Here is a 24,695-nt window from a genome sequence, read left to right on the forward strand (position 1 = left end):
GTGCTCGCTGACGCAGGTACAATGTGAAAATATGAAGGAATGAGACTTTATACCGTTTTTGCGCAAGATCTCTCTGGATCATCTGGATATTAACGCCTGTGAGACAGCATCAGCTCTGCATCGCCGTACCGGTGCTCGGATTCCGGGATGTGTCCGAGGATCGATAGAAATTTGAGTGCTTTTAACCTGAAATTTTCGCATTCTCTTAGCTTTGTTTGCACGCTGGAATATCTGAGAATCTACGCGAAATGTATACGTCGCGTTAGGGCCTAAGGGAAGTTGCTTCAGCCCTCCGTCACCGAACCACCATAGCAACTTTTAGCGAGAAAGCTCCTGCGAAGTGCACCCTTATTTTCAGCTACGAGGTTGGCGTTTTATTGAGTATGGGGAAGAATAAATCGTTGCAGGCACCTGCTTCAAAGCTATTCGACTTGCTATAAGAACAACTGTTTCGGTGCATGCATAGATTAACTGCGCATTTTTTTCTGTTTTGTAGGATTTATTGCAGCTATACTCTTTTCCATCAAGAGTGCATTGTATTAGTCGGTCAATTATTTAATTGTTATAATTACCTGGATAAGATGATTCATATTTGTGTTCATCCCTTACCTGGAGAGCAGTCTTGTTGAAAAATGTTGACTACCATTCCTTTCGGTCTCTTCAATAGACTCTTTTTAAAAGTGTGGGCTGTCTATACTTCGCATCACCGTAACTTGGAAAAGGCCGACCGCCACAGCCCCCTCGAACCAATCAGAGAGACGGAGCGAAGGTGTGTGACAAATCTGTGCAGACGAGCACTCTGGTGATATGCTGTCATGTGTGTATTGACTCACCGAGACCGTAGCCTTTGCCGTCTGCCAAATTCTGATGAAACAAATTACAGTAGCTACTACTGTAATTACCTTCATACTTTGGGTATTTGTTCGACAAGGATGTTATGTCCGCCATCCCTGTGAATTCGGCTCAGCACCTATTGGACTCTAATGCTGCATTGGCGTTCGACGTGAACTGGGGCCCATTCGTGTGCTTTGCGCCGAAAAAAATGGTGACGGTTGTGTTGCTTGGTAAGGTTCTGCAAAGGGTCTATTGTGTCATACATATAGAAAGTGTCATGCTATTTAACAATGCATCAACACATACTATTAAACTAGATGCTCAGAGGTGTGTTTGTTTTTCCAATTAACAAGTTACAGCAGTGTGCTTTAATGCTATTATGTGTGTAGTTTTAAGTATCCTCTCTGCAATGCCTACGAAGGCCCCTGGAAGGAATAAATTAATAAATAACATTTTCACATCACTGGAGTTGGTTTTCGGATGCACCACATGTTCAGGAAAGGTTGAACGAGTGCAGCCCCTTGCAAGAAGTCTGCCAGTCTGGTATGACCCCTTAATTAATATTGAAGGGTCAGAGAAGCGAGTGTCCTCGTAAGGTCCAGAGCGTGCATTGAACACAATTCTCGGTGTGTAGACTCTCAAGGCATGAAGGCAAGCGGAAATATGTTTATCTGGTTAGTGTATCAAATATGTTTATTTCCACTTGATTGCATAATTATTGATTCTTAGTAAATGGTTCCATAACGAGTTCTTTCTGCGACAGTCTCGTGTCAGGCGTTTAGTCGTAGTACCTGTGGACCTTGTTGTCGGATGACGCTCCTGGCACGTCGGTGTTCAGTTTGGTCGAGTGGCAACTTTGACCGACTGATGCTGTCTTGTAATCATACATCATGTGCGGCCACTGACGTCTGATGCACTGAAGCTGCAGCGCTGGCTTCTAATCCGAAAATTTTCCTGGTAGTTTTCGGCATCAATGTAGCAAGCTCGGGCATGTATTGCTTACGTGGCTGTGCCTTTTGCTGTACCGTTGACTTGAAACCTGGCAACAATTTTTATTTGCTATCCAAGTCTGGTGATGCTTGCAGTTCACTTTTGAGAGCAACCAACCATTCTATTCCTTCAAGTCACTCAGGGGCATTCTCCCTCAAAGTTGGAAATTGTGTGCTTCGTGGAGTGGACACAGAAAATTGGTGTCAGCAAATTTTTAGGTATTGTCCTTGGACGACAACCGACACCAAATCCACTGTCACTGCATTGCCGCTCACCTGCTTTGTCGTGCTTACCTCTTGTTGAGGTGATGGACATGAGGAGCATTGGGGTAATCAGGGATTCAGAATCTTCGATTCAGCACCTTCGGCATCAGGGACAAAGGTCGCCGAAGGTAATCCTTAATCTCCCGTGGTCGCTCCTCGAGACGTAATCGAGGGTCGTTTGGCACGAACCCTCGCCGACCAATTCATTGGTACGGGCTGCTTTTGTAGACATGGTCGGCTTCATGCAGTGGTAGCAAAGCGGTTTTCGGTCGCACATTCGCATCACCTACGTTTTCCTCGGTGTGCTTTGTTGAGCACAGTCCTACACACGATGTCGGGAATGCTTCGGCGTTAGAGTGTCTCATTGAATTGGCATTGAATACTAAGGGGCAGCCGGTGGCGATCGTCGTGCCATTGTGGCGTAAGTTGCCCTTGGTTTGTCAGATGCCGCTTCGCTCGCAGAAGTCTCGATTGAAATACCTGTCAAACTTGTTCCGATACAATCTCGGCAATCAAAATAAAAGCCGGGCAACTGATGGCAGGAAGTAGCTTCCTGATCTCCTCCCAGACAACGTCGTGGGTGATGTCGTGGATGCCTGGGAGGCTGGCGTCGAAGTAGTAGCTGGACAACTCGAGTGTCGAGACGCCGGGAAGTTGTTCATAGTGGCAGGCTCGGGCATGCAGTGCACATTCCATGTTGGAAGCCTCAGTGATATGAACACTTCGACTGTTGTTGGGGGGTTGCGGACAAGGCTGCCGAAGGTGTTGTCCCTCACGTGAGGCGAATGGCATTCTTAGGTTCTTGTCTTCTGTAGCATCAAGGTCGGCGTGGGCGTGGGCGCTCGATCAAGCGCAAAACATCCTCCACGAGTGCGGTGGCGCTCTCATTGGGGCAGTGTCCTGGACAGAATCAAGAATGCGGCTCTCTTTCGTTGATGTTGGCTGAGGGATGCGCGCTTCAGCTCGATCTTGCAAACTTCCCATGACGTTAAGGAGGATCCATGGTTCTCAGACCAGCGCCGGCAGTTGCTTCCACGAGAAGTATAGGTTCTGCAGGAGCTGGTTGTCTGTCCACCCAATGTGGCGGGCGACACTGTCATATCGTTCAATCCAGTCCTTGACGTCTTCATATAGCTTGTGTGAAAAAGCGTCGGAGTGTGATTTGCGACGGGCATGCAAACAATGGTGGGAGGGGACACGGTTTGCTGCTACAGGTTTGTCATTGTTGGCTTAGTCAGCTTCGGATTTTCTGACAGGAGACCGAATTCCGGTGGTTTTTCCTGGTAGCAGCAACTGGCTCGGATTTCAGGTGCTTCGTGGTGTATTTCCGAGGTTACTCCTTGTGTTACTGGGTCGTCTTGCGGTTGTTCTGCCAGGCTCGAGTCGGGACTTTGCCTACGGCTCGACAGGGGTATAAGACGCAGAATAGTCCGCCAGCCGTGTCCCATTATCGGGTAACTCGGCTGAAGAGCCGCCGGGCTCACACAGAGTGAAGGGCTACGGGTAAAGTGCCCAGCACCTCCACCTGAACATACGATTACAGCTGAGCATGACCTGCAGTGTCCCAAAATAGTGAATATTGATAGAAGATAGGACTGGAACAAGGATCCGTGACAGTATAACAAAACTAGCAGAAGAGAATCTATCCTGACCACTGAAGAAGCTGCATTGCTTTAGTGGCATTCTGTCCGAATAAATCCTCTCCTTCGGGGTTTGGCGACTGCCGTGGACGAACTGAACTGAAATGGATGTGGGACCACTTTTCTGGTAATGAGCCACTGCAGACTGTTGCCACAAAGCGGCGTGAGCTGGGTACGTAACACGCTCGGTGAAATGTCCGGACAGCTTGCAATTCGTGTAACGAGTGTGGATGAAACGTTTGTGTTGACGAAACGTGCAACAGACCAGCGGGATCAATACCAACTGCAACACCTGTGCTCCGTGAAAGTGCACGTCTACGCCGGAACAATTTCGGAAGCAGCACAGCATCACCTAAAGCATGGCACAGGAACTACCAGCTTGAAGGCAGCTCTTCGGTGCGCCGCACACCTGTGCTCCGTGAAAGTGCACTTCTACGCCGGAACAATTTGTAAGCAGCACAGCATCATTCAGCACGGCACGGGAACTACCAGCTTCAAGGCAGCCTTCCGGTGCGCCGCACAACCGAAGTGAGCCCTCGGTCATTTGATCGAAGCTGCACCGCGATTGCACACCGCCAAGCACGATTCACGCAATTTCCGTCGCTAAACTGTGTATCCAAATATATTGCACACGCTTCACTGCAAACCTCGAAGATTCCGATGGTCAACGAGAGCACAGAAACGTCGCCTTAAATTTTATCCTAGCGGTATCCGAATCAATCCGAGGTCCGAGCAACGTAGGTCAGATTGTCTCTTCCGTGGCAATATCCCGGTCGGTCACCAGCGAAATGCACACCGTTTCTCCGTATTTTCACGTTATACCTACGTCAAACACCACGCTGAACTCTGAACTCGCTTTCGACCGGCCTCATATGACGGCTTCCGCGTCTGAAATCAACTCGCCGAGACGAACGACAACCAACAAAGCATCCGACATGCTCCGGCCCAGCTGGGGCCAGCCGCTGCATGGGCGCTGCCATCTTTCCTGTGACGTCACGTATTTGGTTTGGTCATGTGACGTGTGGTCAAATTTGCGTACAATGGCAGCCGCCTTATGGGGGTCACTTTCGAGTGCAGACCGGAACCCTGGTTTATTGCTCTAAGCCCCTCTACCTCGTTGGATACGTTAAACATTTTGCATGAGTATTGCTTTGGGTCCCAAAAACACTATTTTTATATTGAATGTATCCTAAAAATACACACACATTTTTTAACCCTTCAAGGTACTTTAAAGGGTTAATAAAAATAAAAACGAAAGGAAAACTTTTATGTTGCTAGAAGTGCTAGGAATCGTCGGCGGCGCCGGTGCACACTGGGCAATTTGCCCCGCCAGCGAGCTGCTGAGTGCGAAGGAAAAAACGGTCGTGGGAGAAAAGGTAAGGATTAAGGATATTTCTTTGTTTCTTTTTGTGCTTGCTGCATTATGATTTGGGGTTTTCGCATTACTAGGTCTGCTGAGACACTTGTAGCTTTATTTTCAGTGAACGATTCGAGCCTGAATGTATAGCTTTACAGAAGAAAAATTTCCGGGCGGCTATCAGTTCGAATGTCTTTGTTACCTAGCATTGCTAGATGGCAAGCATATTCTAGAGTGGTCATTTGGACACCAGTTTGAGTTGTGTTCACCACTTGTGGGGTCGCTCTGTAATAATCGCCGCGCGTTCGGCATGTGCTTCGCTCGTCTCCCAGGGAGTGACACAATACCACGAGAAGATTGTGAATCGGTTTAGTATACTTCCCAGTTGTCCGTCTTCGAAAGCCGGGTTGTCGCCCGTCATTCAGAGCTCGCAGTCGCAGTCTGTGTGCAGGCCTGCGGATCGTCCTCCCCACGCCAGCGCTGCGTAGGCAAGCTGTTCCAGCCTGGCTATCACAGCCCGAGTCCCGCTGCGGAACCACTCCGGGATCGTCATAGCCTAGGTCGGTGTGGCCAGGGCTCGCTGGTTCCGCCGGTCCTGATCCGAACTTTGCTGGCGGAACGCTCCAGCAGTCGCCATGAGCCAGACCAGCCAGAACGGCTCCATCGTTCCTGCGCGGCCCCAGCCTGGTGCGGCACGCTCTTCCTGTTTCCTCGCGCTCGCCCCCGGCTAGAAATTGTGAGTAATTAGAAACATACTCTGCATGCTAGAGTAGAGTATGCGCGTTACGATGGCTGTACTGTGATATGCAAGCCTGGTGTGAAAAGGTGACAGTCAACAAAGTGCACATGTGAGAAGGATATTTACGCTTCACTTGAGCTAAAGAAAAACTTACGCATCCCGTTTTCTGCATGCCGTCACATTTGTTACCAGATTCAGCATTAAATTTTGTTTGCCGAAACAAACAAAGCTTTATGTGCTACGAAAATTTACTATTTGAGAACTCGCAGGTTTGGAAGGTTTTGGTTACGACCGCGCGTGTGCCAAACGGCTATGCGCACATACAACTACGACTGCCGGGACGGGCCTCTCGCTTCTTGAAGGCCTGATCGCCTGATTCTGAACGTCACAGCGAAGCAACAATCGGCCCAATTGTTCCTATTGTATTTCCCTATGTGGTGTCTCGTGACTCGTAGAACAACTTGTATAAAATTGTTTTTTTGCTGAGCAGTCTGCAAAACAAGTTCGTCAGACCACTTTCCAAGCCTGCACATCTATCTTCGTTCACTTCAACAGCAAGAATTACTGTAGAATTTACTTACCTGATGCGTCGCACTGCAGTGATCCACTTCTGTCGCCGTGTCGCTTCACAAGGGCTCGAGGGGAAGCGGTATAGTTTGACGCTTGAGTCGCCTTCGCGACTGTGACAGTCTTTCACGCAGCAGTAGCGACATTTATTTTTTGGGGAACCCTATAGGACCCCAGCGGGTTCCTGTGGCATCTCGCCTACTCCTATAGGAGTAGGCATGATGCTACAGGAACCCGCTGGGTTCATGGAGACGTGAAGCCGGGACTTACTTTTAAGAAGAACGGTTCCCAAAAAGGCTGACGCCGATCTAATATGCCACATTCACACTTGGTTTCTAAATGCACCTGCCTGCAGTCCTTGCGATCCGGTCTGTCCTGGCCTACCCAGTGTTTTATTTTGCAGCCGCTAGATGGCGCAACACGTAGTGCCAAATTGCATTGCCGGTTAATATTTGGGTCGCTTAAAGTGAGGGGAGTGGGTGGAGTGGAACTTAGAGATTTGTATTATAGAGATTCCGCCGAGTTTGCCTGCCCCCCCCCCCCTCGCACAGACACAAGCAGTGTCGTTGCCCAAGACGCCTCTGACTCTACGTTGCAAATCTTAATTTGTTTTTGATCTGTATACAAGCAGACATTAATTTACTGACAGGATGGCAGTGCTGGTGGGCCCAAATCTAATTATGTATTTGCAATCTAAACTGCTGATAATGTAGCTGCAGATAGTGGCAATCTCAATCTAGTGAAGCAAGTCAATTGATTGTTCAGGAGACGCTGTGCTCAGTACTTTTATTCACTTGCTTCAGGCCCCTCTACCGTTGAGAAAATAGTGTTTCACCCTTTTTGCACACAGGAGCAGAGGGACTAAAAGTCTCTTTTTTAGGGAAGGACAACACTGTCATGCCACTATAGCCAGACTTTTAACTCAACAAATGGTTGATGACGGCACAGGAAGACTTCATTTCATGACTTCTTTATGCAGCGTAGCACGATACAGTCATTGCTTACCTGACAGGCGAGTAGTTGGTAAGGTTGCCAGTATCCCACATGAATAAATACTATCTTAAAGGTGTGATTTCAAAAGGTAGTGTTCATTTATTTAGTGCATAAAGCAGCCTGGCTGTGGCAATATCATAAGCAACAATACCACCTTAAGGGTAGTGACCACAGCCCTTGTGTCACCTTCCTAAAAGTACCGCAAGAAAGAGCTGACATTACTTCTACAGGTTTGCATCGTCATAAGTCAACTTAAAGCGATTTGCTAATGGTCTCAAAATCCTAAATCAAGTGAAAGTGATTTACTGGTGGAGTTAAATTACGAAACATTTTGAGGGCATGCATTGCTGAAATCTCACCCTATTAGCAACTGTAGCGTACATTTTGTTTGGGCATGTGCATGCTTCCTGCTATTGCTACAACAAAGAAATGGGGTTCAATGTTTTGACTAACATAGCTCCTGAGCATAGGGCTAGATTGACGTTGTGAAGGAATATTGTGCTTTATTTATATTGCATTGCACGTCATTTTGAATATGTTGAGTGGCTATCTTTTTCTTTATTACAGCTACAGTATGTCCTAAGCGTATAAACAAATCAAGACCTTGATGTTACTCGTTTCTCTAACCTTTAATTTGCTCTCCTAGGTGCTGCAGTGGCTGCTCCACCTGGTGAGGTGGAGCAGCCTTGTTACGTTTGAGTCTCGTACCACCAGCACTCTCTTAACCTCCGACTGCCTGTCTTCACCCCTTCCAGCTTTCTGTGCTTTCTCTGCCTCAACTTCTGCTGCCTTTCTCAAGCCCTGTTGTACTGCAGTACTATACAGCTCTGCAGGTTTCTTTCCTACGCAGTCATCCACCTCGTCACTTTTTACCTGGCCCCCTTTGTCTGCCACCCCCACCGCCGTCTTCTCTGCCACATCACCCTTTTTCTTATTAACTAATAAGGTCAGTTGCTGCACCATCTCCTCACACTTCTTTTTATGCTCCTCCAACTCCGCCTTCCACTCTTCCCCCTGTCTAAGCTCCTATACCTGTCGCTCAAGCTTGGCTCTCTGTTCCCGTTCTCGTCTCAGATATCCAGCCACGCTCTCTACCTTACTTTCCCATTCCCTGGTCAGCTCCTCCACATCCGCTTCGGCCCTCATAATCAAATCTCCGACCTGCGCCTCGAGCTGAACCCGCTTCTCCCGCTCTACCCGTACCTCCCGCTTCAAATCCTGAAGTGTATCCGCCCATTCCCTTCCTATTCTCCTAAAACCAAGTTCTAGCTTCTCGCAACTCCGGCAGGTAAAGTTGCTCTCCTCGGCTTCTGCTACAGTTTTGAACTCCGTCTTTATCATGCAGCACCAACGGTCACATTCTACATCGGGTCCTCCTTTACTTTAGGCTGCGCATCCTTCTTCCGTCGCATATTCATCATTGCCTACCGACACACAGCGCGACCCCACGACAAATGTCCCACCAAAACCAAGAAAGCCTGGGTACGTCTCTGCCCATATAACCAACTAGCCCGCCAAACTTTTCAAACGTGCAGGTGGTTCGGTCTCGTGACCCTACCTAAAAAGCCTGCTGTAACCCAACTATCCTATCGCTACTTTAAAAATGCTTTCTGCTGCCTCATAAAACCACCAGATTTAGAGCAAAAATGCTTTACAGCAGGGTGCTAAACCTGGAGGATCAACCCCAATGGGTGTGCCCCTTGCCTTTAGCGTGCAACACCACCAATGAAGCAGATCCAAAAAGCAAGCCTATCCTATCGCTACTTTAAGAAGTGCTTTCTACTACCCTATAAACACACTCGCAACTAAACTAAATACACCAAATATTGCTTAGCTTCGCAGGTGCCCTGGAAGACACGTCCTCTTTGTCAGCTGACGAGGAGCTGACTGGTGAGACAATAGATGCCTATTTCTGAACACAGAAAGGGAAGGTAGTGAGCTATGATAATAGCACATTCATTCGTGATTTCTTTTTCATGCTTTGTCATGAAGTGAAGCCAAAGGTTTTTTTTTTTCACATTGCTCGGCTGCCCGAGACTGCAAATATTTGTACAAAACATAGAAGTGCACAGCAGTATACTTCCTTCATACTTTGCGATGTCGAATTTAAAAATTGTCAAATGGTTCATTTAAGTGTACCTAAAATATCACGTATGTGAAAAGCCAAGCTTTCATGAAACAATTTTTTCATATCATTATTAGTATTTGATGTGTACAGCAATAATGAACCTCCTTTCTCAATGCCTATTCGAAAGCTGAAATTACTTCTCTTAAAGGGGCGCTCGGGAGCTTTCTAAGACGGCCTATTTATGGCCGTAACACATTCTATGTGCTCTAAGCATCCCAAACATTTAAGTTTAAATCATGTGCAGCTTAGTTTACTAATAAAAATGTGATAAAAGATAGTGAATCTCAGACATACAAATGGCGCCACTGAACCCGGCCGAATGTAGGTGAGGAACGAACGGGGCTCATTAGACAATCACAAGCGATAGCTTCACGTCCGGACAAGTAGCCGACCAGTCCTGCTCGTCTGCACAAGAGGCCCTCGCTTGCAATTGACTGAGAAGTGTCTTTCGCCGTTTCACCCTATTCGCCTTGATTCGGCTCAACCACATTCGCTATTTTTGATCACATTTTTTAATAGTGAAGTAAGCCACACATGATTGTACGTTTTGGACTTGTGGGATGCTTAGAGCACATAGGTTGAGTTAGGAACATAAATAGGCCATCCTGGAATACTAGAGAGTGCCCCTTTCATTTATTTCATTTTTATATAGATCTACAGTTCAGCATTTCAGTGACACAAAGCAGGAACATGATTGCAGACGAAAGTGGAGAGTCCATTTGTGTTGCCTGTATTTCTCCACTTTTTGTGCATCGCTTGACAATGTTACTCACAGCAGATTCATCTTGGACCTGGCATCAAAATGCGAGAGGCAGCATTTACACACACCGTGGAAAAGGCTGCCACTCCTGGCCGCTTTCTCAGAATGGTCAGCCGATCACTATAGGAGCCTGCGGAGCTCTTCGACAAGGGTGTGTCAGGGCAAGACTGCAGGGTGTGGTGGGAAAACAGCCCCTACCACACCAGGTGGGTGTTTCTGATCAACCTGAAAGGGCACAGCATCTGTTGTGGCTGCTATGCTTAGCTCTGAACATAATGTTTGTATAGTGTGAGCTATGATTTACTATGATTTGAGATTTTTATGAACCTATTGCTGATTTTGCCTTGTGTAGCACACATGTATAGTGAGAGGCACTAAGAGGTCAGACAAGGTGAATGTGGACAGAGCAGGAGAAATGCACTTCGGGTGCAGCGCTTTCTTTGCACACTGGGAGCGAGGCCACGATGTTCGATTTACAGTCAAACCTGATATTATCGAGCCTGGTTAATTTAAACTATTTGTAAATGGACTGGTAGCTGCAATAAAAATGCATAGCGAAAACTGCAATTACATCGAATGAAAACTGCAGCGTCTCCCCATGAACCGATCTGCCAAGAGCGCTGTTTAGCTCTGCAAGCTGGCTTTCCCCCAGGATGGGAATATCCTTAGGGGAGAGCCAGCTTGTAGAGAAAGCTGGTTTTTTTTCTTTTAAACAGCCGCGTCGACCACCCCGGAAAAAAAAAAAAATCTCTTTCGGGGGAGAGGGTGAGCCGGTAAACGAAGAAGCGGCCTCTAAATAACTGCAGTCGGCGTCCCTCATGATGTACAGATGCCCGTTCGAGCGTGAACAACAACTTTTCTAAATGTGGCGTGCTTGTTCGTTGTCAAATTCATTAAAACTTCTATAGTGAATTGCCCGCTATATCAAAGTGGTAGACGGTTTTTCGAGAGTTTGATATAGTCAGGTTTGACTGTATTATGTTGCCCACAGGTAGGCAAAATCAGATTGAACGTGGGAGGGCGGGCCGAGTGATAAATTGACTGATTATCAGGCTCGGCACGACATAACCTCCTTGTTTACTGTTGTAGTTGTGATTTTAGTATTTTAAGGGTTTTTATGAATAACTGCTCGTGTATTTTTTTTATGCAATGCAGGTTTTATCATGCAATACCAACTTGTCGAAGCCATCATCTTAGCCATCCAGATGTGGTGGCAAAAGTGGCATGGAAGAAAAGAGCCATGGACAGCCCAGGTCTGCATGAGAATGTCTGCGAATGGTGCGTGTTGGGAAAAAAATAAAGGTGTAAGTTCCATTCTCTTTGTCTTTGTAGTTTTGTTTCATAGCAGAATGAACACCTAAACCTTAAAAAAATTAGCGATCTTTTCGAACAATTTGCTAGCTGTTGTCATCAGCAGTCCTTTCTGCATCTAAATTATACTGTGCATGCATGACCAGGTCACCCCAGAAGACACTAGGTCGGCCGGGTCACATCAGAACACGCCAAGACACTAGAACACGTCAAGACACTAGAACACGTCAAGACAATAGAACACGTAAGACAATAGAACACGCCAGGACACCGGAAAACGCCAAGACCCGTGTCTGAATTTCCGCTCTGATGTAAAGGTCAGAAACACACCAGACCCGGGCTGGTGGATTTTTCAATAGGGGAGCCACGTTTTTTTTGCCTTTTTTAGTAAATATTATTTTTCATTTGTTCTTCCTTGGTCTCAGGTTAACATGCTTGCTTGTCATCCGCTCGTCCGACGTCCTTCCAGTTGTTTCAGCGCAGTCAGTGTGATCTCAACTCGAACCAGTTGGTTCCCTGAACCCGTTTTACACCTCCCATTTTTGACCTTCTGTACTCGCAACATTTCGGCAAACAATTTAATTTTTAACATGTAAAAATGACGTGACATAATTCTGGTCTGTTACAAATAATAGCACTTCCTGGTGTCAGTCAGCATTACTACAACGACCACCTCTACTGCTGCCAGCATCACCACCTGTATCACTACTAGTGAAACTACTGCGACTACTACTACTACTATTACTAGTACTACAGCTACTGCTAGTGATACTGCTAGTAATAGTGCTAGTAGTACTAGTACTAATACTAATACTAGTATTATGACTACAACTAGTAGTATTGGTACTACTGCTACTACTACTACCGCCACCCCTACTACTAGTACTGCTACTAGCACTACCACTAAAATATAATTATTTACTCGGATAGCCTTTGTCAGCATGCAGCTCTACTAGAAAAACTGCGAACCACATACAAGTGACTACACATGAATTATTGTTGCAGAAGCGTATGTTCATTTTTTATTCTGTTACGCTCTTTGGGTCGGGTCCTTCCACTGTTTACAAAAGGAAACGTTTGGTGACTGCATACATTACTCATGGCGCCTATCAGTCGACCGGAATTAGCATGAAACCATCAATCGCTACAAGGGCACGCGCTATTTATTCCCACTGCCCCATTTATTCTGACACAATAAATAAGCAAACGAATAAAAAAAAAAACAGTTTCGCTACTAGAAAACTAAGGCCCCGTGACCCGCGAGGGCCTTTCCATCTATCGTTTCTTTCTGTCCATTTGGTTTGACCTTGGAGTGAGTGTGACCGTGCATTCGAGAAAAAATAAAATCGACTGTTCACAGCTCTGCTTTGTATGCAGGCTTGTCACTTCCCATTTTCGGAGAAAAATGTATCGAGGAAATTGACGTTGTTGAATGTATGAATTTGAAAGGTCTAGCCGATTCCATGATTGAGTGCGCTTTCGGTTCGAGCAGTGTGCTTTATTAAGGTAGACACCTGCCTATTTGTTTGGTTCGTTATTCTTGAAATAATTTCGTGTCTTAGCGATTATATGCATTCGCATCACCGCATGAGTTCGCGCGGAAGCTTTTACAGGGTGTTTCACCAAGACTAAGTGAGAACTAATCAGCATGTTTTGTTTCCACCACATGGGCATCAGCAGAATTTAAAAGTCGACATCATCATCGCTGTTTTTGTGATTCAAACTGGGCAGAACCGAACTACTTCCGAGTAAACGTCGTGCAGCCTGGCATTAGTGATTTCAGCCTTTCAGTTAGAAACGTGAACGCCCGCTTCCGACGTCAGATACTACAAAAAAAAAACTTAATTTGTTTTACGTTTTTATTATACTTTAACTATTTATTGGACAACATTATTCGGTGGGACAAAACCTAAACGTCATGCGATCATAGGCCACTACAAACAAAAGTTTGGAACAAGCTAGGCTACGTGATCCGCATAGGACGGCTCACCGTAAGGTTTCCTTCCTATCTTATTTGACAAAACTAATTCAAGAATATACGCACACACATTGCTCGCACACTTGCATACGTATGAGCGCGTGCCTGTATACTCACACACACGCACACGTAAAAGCGTGCCTGGACACTGGCCACAACATCACAAAACATTCGTATGGGTGCCTAAGTATGCCTGCACACATATACATAGCAGCACGCGTGCACAAAAATGTACCTACACGCACATCCCTGTTTCACGCACATGGGCGTGAGTACATACGTTCACACACGCGTGTCCGTGAACGTAGTGTAATGTAGCCTTTACTTTAATTTTAATTAGTGATAATAAACATAGGTGCCTAATGAGAGACTTAATACGCGCCATAGAAAAGTAAAAGATGAGTCGATTTTAGAAAGAGCTGGAGATCGTGAGAAGCGCGCCATTGCCCTAAAGTTACTCGTGCAGCAGGCGCAAAGTTGGTGGTGCGAAAACACGAATTCCGAGAGTTCAAAAAACCTCGAGGGCGCGTCCTAACGCAACACCGCGCTCCCCCCGCGCTCTAAGTTTTTTTTTTTTTTTTTTAAATTGATTGATTTCTTTGTTTTCGATGACGCGAAGCAAGTTGCGATTAGAACCTACGGTTCCTTCACTCATTAAAAATATTGAATACTAGTTAGTTATTAGTTGACTTACTGTTGCGCTTATCCTGCTATGATATATCCCCCTGGCCTTAAACCTTACTGGCATAAACCGCATTTTTTTAACTGTTGACGGCCTTCTTTTTAAACAATCTGCAAAGCCCAAAAAGAACAGAACACCAGGTATACATCTACAGGCACGTGCGCCCTTATACACCGTACGCCTGGACACGCATACACAGGCCTGTTCACATTCAGACATGCACGCAGGCATTCACAAGCACAAAAATCCAAGGTACAATATTCGTTCAAAAATATCAGTGAAAGACAACCGTCGCCGATACGTCGCCCGAGTAGCTCAAAATAGCAGCGCACGCCATCATCCCACGGAGAGCTCTTTCTGGCTTTCGAAAGCATAAAAACGCAGAACGTATAAAAAAAAAAATCTATGAGAGTGGTTTCCGGGTTCAAAAATTATTTATTTTCAGTAAGCTTTTCTTTTTGTCGATTTCGCTTTTATTATTTTTCTTTTTAGCGCACTGCAAAAACAATGGATGGTTAAAGAGAATTTTGGTTGATTGATATGTGGCGTGTACGATTGCGAATGCGGTTGCCAAATTTGCCTGCGATAAACTGCGCAGAGGCAAAACATTACACCACGCAGCAGTGAGTAAACAAAAAGCGAATGCTCGTAATGCCGGCACAAAGCAACATACGTGTGTGGCCGATGGTGTTTTCGATCACAATTTCATGCGCGTCGTCAAAAGCTGCAGTAGAGTATATTTTTCTTGTTTTTTTTTTCGCTATGTGCCTCTGGTAAATTTCGAAATCTAATTATTTAGTATTTCCAAATGTAAACCATTAAGCACAAGCAAACGAGCGAAAAAACAAGCAAAAGACGTGACAATTTTTTCTCGTTTTTTTTTTGCCCCTCCTTCCCCCCCTAAAAAAGAGGAACGTGAATTCGAACAGAGGGCTAGTTGATTCGTTTTTGAACTTCTCTTCGGGGTGAACAGACCGAAATTATCTTGGACTCTTCAAGCGTGTCTCGAAAACACCACTACGTTGGGACACATGCGGTAAAGGCAAAAGGCAAACGACAACTAAAACAATTAAAAACAAAATGCCGACTTTGGTGTGTGCGTGACCGGGTTCGTTCGTTACGACATAACTCGAGATCCCCGCTATTGATTAATTTCGAAAACGCCCTGAGCCTATCCCCACCGTGCGGTCGGCTGCACATTGCTCTGTCGTATTGAACAAGTAACTTCGGTTTAATGTAGTAAACATTATGGCAGAGCCACAAAGAGTGCCGATTATTCCTCCCGCGGGGCTATTGTTAACTTTCGATATTTACACCTTTTCCACAAGGGCGCAACCATCTTGAATGCCGTCACTTCTGGCAGGGATGGGCAAAATACATGCAAATATGTATCGAAATACAAATACAACATACTTCGTCAAAAATGAAATTAATTTCAAATCTAATTACATTTCCAAAAAAGCATTTAAGTACAAGATACAAATACAACGAAATGTATTTGGTCTCCTCCAAATACTTTTCCGAATACATTCCTCAAAATTTGCGTCTGCGACTTCGGGGCACCTGCAACGGGTTTCTGGGTATCTCATTTTAATTTTGCATATCACACTCGGGAGTTAGTGCGCGAGGCTCTAGTAACGTAATAGAAATATAATCACAAAAAATGTAATAAGCTTGTACGTAATAGGTGAAAAAAGTACAAAGCTTCAAGCAGCTTTTTTGTCGATTACATTTTGGTATAGACCAACAAAGAACCGAGACGACCAAGAGTCACAGCACTAGCTAGAATTTTTTTATTGTTGCAACTCGCACCAGTTACGAAAATCTGGTCGACCCGCGCATTTAGAATGTTCCAGGGAAAAATATGGACGGGAATCAGACTGGAAGCATCACAAGTTGTCACAGGCACTTATTTAGCCAGTCTGCCTGTGAACGCCGAATTAGTCACTATTCTTGCCCTGGACTAGCACCGTAATCACGAACTCGCTAAACGCTTGTGCTTGATTGAGAGACACTCCATTCGGTGCAGAGCGCAGTTTTCTTCCTGCTCTGGACAGTGAAAATAAATTTGAAGGATGTATTTTAGCCCACAAAATTGTATTTAATTACAATTGTATTTGAAATACCCACGTTTCAGTATTTAAATACGCACGTCAAATCCATGACCCAATTTGTAATCAAATACAAATGCAAAATGCACAAAGTATTTGAAATACGCATTTCAAATACTTGTATTTGAAATACTGCCCATCTCTGACTTCTGGTACGCGTTAAAACATCGTTTCGATCTCTCCTCGTAGCTGGAAGGTGTTCACAAAAAAAAAAGTGTGATTGTCACACATTCTTGTTTTGTCTCACCTATATTTTCTTGCATATTCCAGGTTGAAATGTCTTATTATTTTTTCGTCCCGCATACCAGATGTGGAAAGCACGTGACTAAGAACGAAACAAAACGGAAAACGTCTATACTCTGTTTCGCTCGAGGTCCGACCGTTGTCGACGCAACGACCCTATCGAGTCACTCGAATAGCTTCAGAAGTGCACCTTCATGGCGCTGGTCGTTCTTGGCCGTGTTCTATTCCCGGCAGAACCAACCACGAACCGTAAATTCCCCATGATCTGGCGTTGTTTGTTTTTCTTTCTGCCTTATACGGAGCTCAAGCTCGTCTAGTTCTTTTGCATGGGTTGTCCTGACGTCAGAATGACGATCTCTGATTTGCTTTGAGGAAATGCTAGTGGGTGGACCTCAAGACAGTTTGCTTTGACGTCTACTCACTTTCCTTCAATTACAGACGATCATAGTTCGGCGTTCTGACGTCAACACTACCCCTGCAAAAGGAGCAGACGAATTTGCGCTCCGCCAAGGCTTAACCGGTAGGAGAAAACGCGCAATGGCGTCCAGTGCCGTAACGGTGCATTTTTGGAGCTATTTTGCAGGCTCTAGCGGATCGTAGCATCTCATAGACCAACTCAACTCACTGACGTCATGCCACTGCGGTGGCGCTGCTGTCGGTAGAGTGCAGGCGGAAACGCTTCACTCCTCCAGAATTTTGTTTCTGCGCATGCGCTGTGCCCAGACCTGGTCCGAGCAAAACGGGCTTGTTTTAGAAACACTGTCTTGGTGTATGGGATAGAAATGACCGTGAAACGAAAAATAGCCGCGCATTTTAATGTTTACACCTGCCAGCTAAAACAGGGGTATGTTTGACTGCAAGTTAGAGCCGGAGCAAAGAGAGGGAAAAAAATACAAAAGAATCTTTTAGGGCAATTTTAATTCGTAACCGAATAATATCACTAATTACCAGTGGCGGCGTTGCTCGTACATACTTTGTTTCAGCATAAGTTCAAACGCAGCCAAAGCTACGACGTTTTGGGAGCGTTTAAGCGGCGTCAAAAACGCAAGCCACTAGAGATTTTATGTTTATAATTGGTTCAACGATGATAGAACCTCTAGAGAAACATAAAAAATCACCATGATTTCGAACCCTTCACACTGTCTGGATGGTGTCTTCAGCTCGTAGCGTCAACTGCGTCTGGACTGAAGTTGAAGCGAATTATAGTACCGTACTTTCAGACTCAAGACGGGGAAAAAAAGAATGCAGCGCGGATGAATTGGCTCGAACAAAAATTTTTTGTTTGCCAACCATCTTGCCTGCGTCATTCCTCTGCCCGCATTTTGAACGCCTTGCGTACACCGGACGACAGTGATAGCGCAAAGACGATATCGGCACATTATACTTTTTTTTTTCTTCAGAATGGTAATTGGTGGCCATCAAAATTTAGCGCTTAGGTTGTTGTCTCAAATGAGCAATTGCTATCAATTCAAGCAAACGACAATCAGCAGACACGGTCCGAGTTATCTTATCTTCCATTTATGACGGTGCTATCACATTGATTATACAACTCTCTGCATACATCTATCTTCCAAGCATGCACAGACTTGTACATTTTACTAAAAAAGTAAGAAATTACATTTACAATTGCTCGAGGCTAAATTGTTCAATAATTAAAATTGAAGTTACCCCTCTATAAAGTAAGTGACCGTTACAGGAAAAAGTAACCTGTCACCTTCCTGCGATTAATTCCAACATTACTGTCCTAAAGTAAGGGACAAAGGGAACACGGTTGTTTACGCCTTTATTTTTGCCACCAGTCCCTAATATTGACCTTGAGTATTTCTGAGCAAGAGCTGGTCCTCCGAAGTCTCGTCAGATATCTTGCTTGATTTCTTCTTAACGATGTCGACTGCTGGAAGTGCCGTACTGTTCTTCACCACTGCTTGATGTATCGCATTGCGCTTCACCAGCGAAGCGATGGAAGTGCCCTTAACCTTAAAAAGAGAGCAACTTCGTCGTCCCAACTAGTGCCTGATACTGTCGAAATTGCGAAACTGTCAGAGTCGTCATACAAGTAGCCGAAAATAAAGTATGAACTGATTTATATATGCATCTATCTACACCGGCAACTATTGCCAGGCGGCAGCAAACGAAGTTAGAAATAAACCTATATTGTTCTCTCTTTGGCTATGAGTAGGTCGAGCCTCGGCTGAGACGTTTGGGAATAAGTGGATAAAAATTATTCAATAGTTAGTAAAACAAAAAAAAAACACTGGTACACGAACAATTTCAAGTCGCTTAAAACAAGGCAATGTAAAGTGTGACTGAGGCTTAAGACTACCTTGTATGTCGGGCTAATCCTGCCAAAATTAATAAAAATCAACTATGTGCATATTTATTCTTTCATGCCAAGCTTTCGCAGCACGATCGGCCATTTGGTGTGTTTTCGAGTGCAACTACGAATCGAACGTTAGCGCGTGTCTCACCACTCCCAGCGAAATATTATTGTTGCGCTTCTTTTAAGGCGGTACCCCTCGAGCTTTCTTTTTTGTCTTATATTTACGGGGGGTTACTGAGCATTTTATTACGTGTAGCTTAATTTAATTAAATGTCGACGCCCACTGGCATTGCTCCCCATCCGAGCACCACGAATAGTATCCTAGCTGAGAATGTATGAAAGGAGCCGGGCGAGGCTGCTGGACGGCAAGTCAGCGGCATCTTCAGCAGCCATTGACCTCGAAGCCAATTCTTCGAATAGCACGTCGACCGGTCCTCCTTGTCGCTCCATGGCCGCAGGGGATATGAAAAGTATCCGTCGAATATGTGGCCCCACCTCTCCCACTCTCTTCAATTCGGTGCACGTAGAGACGTGCATTCCGTGCAGAAGTGTGGATGCTTGAATGCGCTTGAGTCAAGTTCGATGTTCACGTTTCTTTTTGTTAGAGTCTGAGACAGGGGAAAGCTGAGGTTTATATTTCAAATAGAGACCACCGTCGCAATCGTTTTTCTTTTTCGGTGCTCGTGGAGCCACCTTCCCCTGTGGAATAGTTGGGAGGTCTGTTTAATACGCATTACTTCGAGAACAGTTTTTTCCTTTTTTTTTTCTATAAATATTATCGTTCAATAGTTTTGAGGTACGTACTTTTTTCAGTTCTTATTTTTCCAGCGGTAGTTTTGACAAAAATGTTTAAAAAATATATCTTTTTGATGCTCCATGTTCGACACCAGCTAAACACATGAGTGGTAATGCAGGGAATTAATTTTATGTTCAAAATATGTAGACCGAAAGAGTCTGCAGGACTGTGTAAATGGCGTTAATGTACTCATTTTTAACTTTGCATTTTGTATTTTGGTACTTTCCTTTATTTTTGTTTTTCGGTTGGATTTGTAGGTGCGTAATATGTGAAATGTCAAAGAAACATGAAGTGTTCGGGCGTAAGACGAAATTTGCTGCGGCTCGAATGAATCGGAAAGGTGGTGGCATGTTCATTGAGCATGCCGATGGGATATGGCTACTGCATGGGGCACTATAGCTGAGAAATAAAACGTCCACATCTTTATGTATTCCACCTCTGATTGACACAAGCATAGGCAAAATATTTGTTTTTATAATATTTTTTTTGTTTTACAAGCTGTTGACTCTATGAAAAATGCTATTCTTCGTCTTTGAAAGTTTTCAGTGAAAAACAAACTCAGTCGCCGCCATCACCGCGTACCCTACCTACGACGTATGGGTCGTACGAACCGTTGAAATGTCTTTCAAACCATCCAAGCAATTTATACCGAGTCCCTTAGAAGAAAGCACTACAGTGTTAAGCAGCGCGACGTCAAGAAAAAGACAACAAAACACTGGTGTTAAAGTAACGGAGAGAAATACTAATGAAAATTTCGGCCTGCTGAAGTGAAAAAAATAGTGGAATTAAGAACCATTAGAAAGCTACACTGGGGAAAATCAAGTTTGTTACGAGCAAGTCGTGGGGAGCGCAAGAACAAACACTAAAAAAACTAGTCAGAGTCCTGTTAGTATCAATAACCACCACGGAATTTATTACCTTCGCCTCAACAGTGAGCAACGGAAGGGCCTAGAGGTACTTAACTGTATGGCCAGCCGAATGCAGCTAACGGAGTTTCCGGTTGGGCCGATTGGGGCGCCGCGTCGCTGGCTTCTCTCTTGTACGTCCACCCAAAGAGCAGATTCGTTGGTCTAGCCAACAGTCTCACGCCAGACTGTTTCGCCGCTGTACTTTTGAGCGCTGGCGTCGTGACTAGGATCTTCGCTACCAAAACCGAAGCACTCTGGGCTCTTCCGACCAATCACCAACCTTCAGTGTGAGGGCAAACGACCGTTTTTGTCTTCTCGTTTTGCTTGAGCTCGTCACTCCAAGCTTTCAAACCGTTCCGCGAGTGTTGAAATCGAAAGTGTCGATTTCACCGAGTACGGAGCTGCGCGTCTGCGCTCAGAAAATGATTAGAGGGATTAGAGACGTCTCTAGTTTGACAGAGATTCTGCCGAGTGGGTTGCGTGCCTCATGACGGCGTATTACGGAGTCACTGCGCGGCCAAGTGGAGTAACAGTTCTTCAAAAGAACTCGGAGTGCATATTCTTCCAGTTTCCAACAAACGGCGGGTGAGCCTTTATATCAAACTTTTTTGTCAACGTTCGAAACTGGAAGCAATGAAATATATGATCTCTCAATCTTTCCATTACAGCATCGAAATGGATTGCGTATGCAAAGCGCCAAGACTTTGGAAGCCTGCCGGTGAGCAAGCTGCGTCCGTGTCGTCTGTGCAGCAAGCACGCCGGTGCAACCGCGTTTGCAAAATGTAGGAAGATTCGTTTGCGGAAAAACACGTGCCTCACCGTTCTTGTTACGAATCCGTTGCTGCAAGGACTGGTTCCTCCAAGTGAGTTGCTGTCAGAGTCTTTAGTTAATTTGACAGCTTCTAGGATAGAGTACCTAAAAGTGCCCACAATCAGTCACTCCAGAAGATTTTTTTTTTCTTCTTTGCGTTGCCAATTAGCGAGTTTGTTTATGGTTTATTTATCGTTTATTCTCATGAAGCTCGCCTGCAACCTTGCGTTAATTAAATTAAAATGCAAGCCTGCTTTATATCGGAGTTGATTAGTTTGTTCGGGTATTCAGCATTTTTGTTTGTAGGAGTTGTTTATAGACGGATTTAGATAATTCGATTATAAGTGCTGTTGTGTTAGTTTGTACATTAAAGTGGTTAATTTGGTTTTTACATATTTGATAACGTTTACTGCCTACTACAGTTCTTGGTTCCGCTCAAGGGGCGGTGGACTGCCGACGGAGTTTGTAAATACGTGCTTGGAATACTGCTACTAATTTGAATGGTGTTCAATAAAATATACATTTCAATGAACGTGCTGTTTTTGTTTTATTGCACTGGTAATTAATATCTCGCGAAGCGCATTTGTTGCGAAGTGTAGCGCGCGCGGCTCGTCTGCTCGACCGGTGCCGCGCTGGCCGCTCGCAGCGGCCAGTGCGGCCAGCGCGACACCGATCGAGCAAACGAAGAAAACAAACCGAAAAAAAATAAAATAATAATAATAAAAAAAGGAGCGGGAGGGAGAGAGAGATAGCAGAGAGAGGGGGAGGAGGAGGGCCGGAAGGCGCCTGCCGCGCCTGCCGCGCCTGCGCACGCCAACGACATTGGTAGCGCCATCTGGCGGTCTCCCAATATTTGATTTGATTTTATTTTATTCACGATACCAGAGGCACTCCTCCTACAAATGCCCGCCCTGTTTTAAAAAAAGTTTTGGCCCATCTGACTGACTGACTGATTTACTTTTTTCAGTCTCACGCCCTACTTTCTGCCACTTGCGAGTCGTGGCGCTAGTTTTTCCTTGCCACGGTGGAGGCTACAGCTGCACTCGGCTGGTATGGCGATGAGAGTCGCCACCGGGTCACCGAAACACCCCAAGATAGAAGAACTGGAAACAATCGCCGGAATGAAGTGTCTTAGAGATATTGCTTAAGAAGTTAAAAAAGCCAAGCACTTAGGCTGCAGACGACTACAGCTGGCAGGAACATCCTGATGAAATTAGACATTGAGTGCCCGGACACACCTATCTTGATCCCCCCGCCACCGTGCGAGGATGAGACAGTCGTGGACACGAAGCCTTTACCACAAAACCTAAGCAAAGAGCTTATGAAGAGAAGAAAAACAACAGCTAAGAAACAAAACTATGACCTCCGAAAATTACTTGAAGACCCCGAGGCAGATATATACTACACCGATGCATCAAAAGTAGAGTCTCAAGTTGCCATCGCAGCACACAGATTCAGGGACCAATTCACGGTCCCAAGAACACTGAAACCAAGAGCGGGAGCAAAACAAGGGGAATTAATGGCCATCCAGCTGGCCATCGAAACCGCAGCTTTCAGCCCACGCAAGACAATCTACATCTACACAGACGCCAAGAAGGCTTTCAAGGAGTATCGTAATCCCTGAAGCAGAAGTAGGACGGTGCAAACCGTTAAAGCAATTGCACGCATATACTGAAGCGAAGGACGATGAGTAACTAAAAGGTATCACGGGACACCAGGAAATGCCCAGGAACGACGCCGCGGACGCTGCCCGCACGGGTCTCCCTCCCTCCTCATCAATTACCCGGCCTTGGCATTGACTTCGACGACGTGCAAAAAATGAACACTGGATCTCCAATTCAACCGGAAGGAGAAGAAGAAGTCTACCCCTTGGCGCTCAAGGCTGTCGAACGCCAGGCACGCCGCGAGCGGCTCGGGAGCCTTCTCGGAGAACACCCGCATCCCCTCCCAGCGGATAACTACATCTGTTGGGAGAAAGCACGCTTTAGAAAATTACGCACACATACAACAATGGTTCCCAAACGCACAGCCATTTTCAGGAAAAGCAGATTAGCAACAATAAAGTACGAGACAGGACTTCAAGACTCACAAGCAGCACCCTCGACCCAACCCAGCAACGAGAGACTCTGCGAATACTGCGAGGATACCGCCTTGGAGACCCACGTCCTCTGGGACTGTCCCCGCACTAAAGAGACGAGACGAAAAGCCCTTGAGGCATTACTACACCAAATGCGACAGAATAGCCTTGAAGAATGGGTCCTGCTCACTAGTTCCCCTGAGCATTGCAAGGCCACCCTCGATTGCCTCGTCACATACGTGAAAGAGGCCAAACTCACACAATTCATCTAAAAAAAATTAACATAAAATCATTCGCTCAAAGAAGGTGACTTGAATCAAGATCGGCGAGCGTAAATCACATTTTTGTAATTATAATGACGACATTTTCCAACCAACAAGCCGATCATGGCTGTGTACAATCGTGTCGCCCCAAACACGACACAGTTTTGCTTTTTTGGACGCCAGTCGCTTTTAACAGAAGTCAACCGCGCTGCTACTCTGCACGGCCACGCAAGCTAGAAAACAGAAACAAAACCACCCTTTTCCGGCCAACTACAATATAAACAACTGTTTCTTATCAAAGCGCCCGGTGCCTCAAACAAAATTATTTCATTTTTTCGGATGCACCGCCCGAGTAAAAGCCATTTATTTCCGCATATTTTGATGGTAGGGGAACCGGAGGCTATTTCCCTGTTAATTAAATTCTGCTAACGTTTTGTTAAAAAAAAAAGAAAGAAAAACGTTCTAATTAGCGTGAAGCCCAAATTGTCTCCCATATTTCTAAAAAAAGATTATGCAAGCTTGATCATGCTGGCCAAGACTGCCGAGCACAGAATAAGCCTCCAAGGGAAGAAGAGAAGGGCGTGGGAACGGTACCGGCTACCGAAAATTTGTTCGCATTTCTGCCACACGCTGTGAGGATTGTCCTCTGGACAACCAGGAAGAAGCGGCCAAGACTTCGAGCCCTCAAGACCAGTAATGAGAAGCCATTGACATGGACACGAGAAACCTCGCCGGGTCAAACGCCGGACCCGCCGCTGTCACGACGGGACCGGCAAGTTCGACCCGAGCGAAACCTTTGCTAGTAAACAAACGGGTAATCGAGCTGCCCGCTGTATTCCATTTCGGTGAGCAAGCCACTTCTTCATTAGATAACTCAGCACCGACTGTTGAGCAGGCTCTACGAAATTTACTTTCAGGCATTTC

General features: G+C 45.5%; 1 pseudogene; it reads left to right on the forward strand.

Annotated features, from left to right (window-relative positions):
- LOC120839177 overlaps window positions 1-23,055 on the forward strand; it is a 39,228-nt pseudogene extending 16,173 nt beyond the window's left edge.
- Window positions 23,056-24,695: the final 1,640 nt, after the last annotated feature.

The sequence above is a fragment of the Ixodes scapularis genome, unplaced genomic scaffold (genome assembly GCF_016920785.2).
Source record: "Ixodes scapularis isolate PalLabHiFi unplaced genomic scaffold, ASM1692078v2 PGA_scaffold11__112_contigs__length_91849675, whole genome shotgun sequence".
NCBI classification, from domain to species: Eukaryota; Metazoa; Arthropoda; class Arachnida; order Ixodida; family Ixodidae; genus Ixodes; species Ixodes scapularis.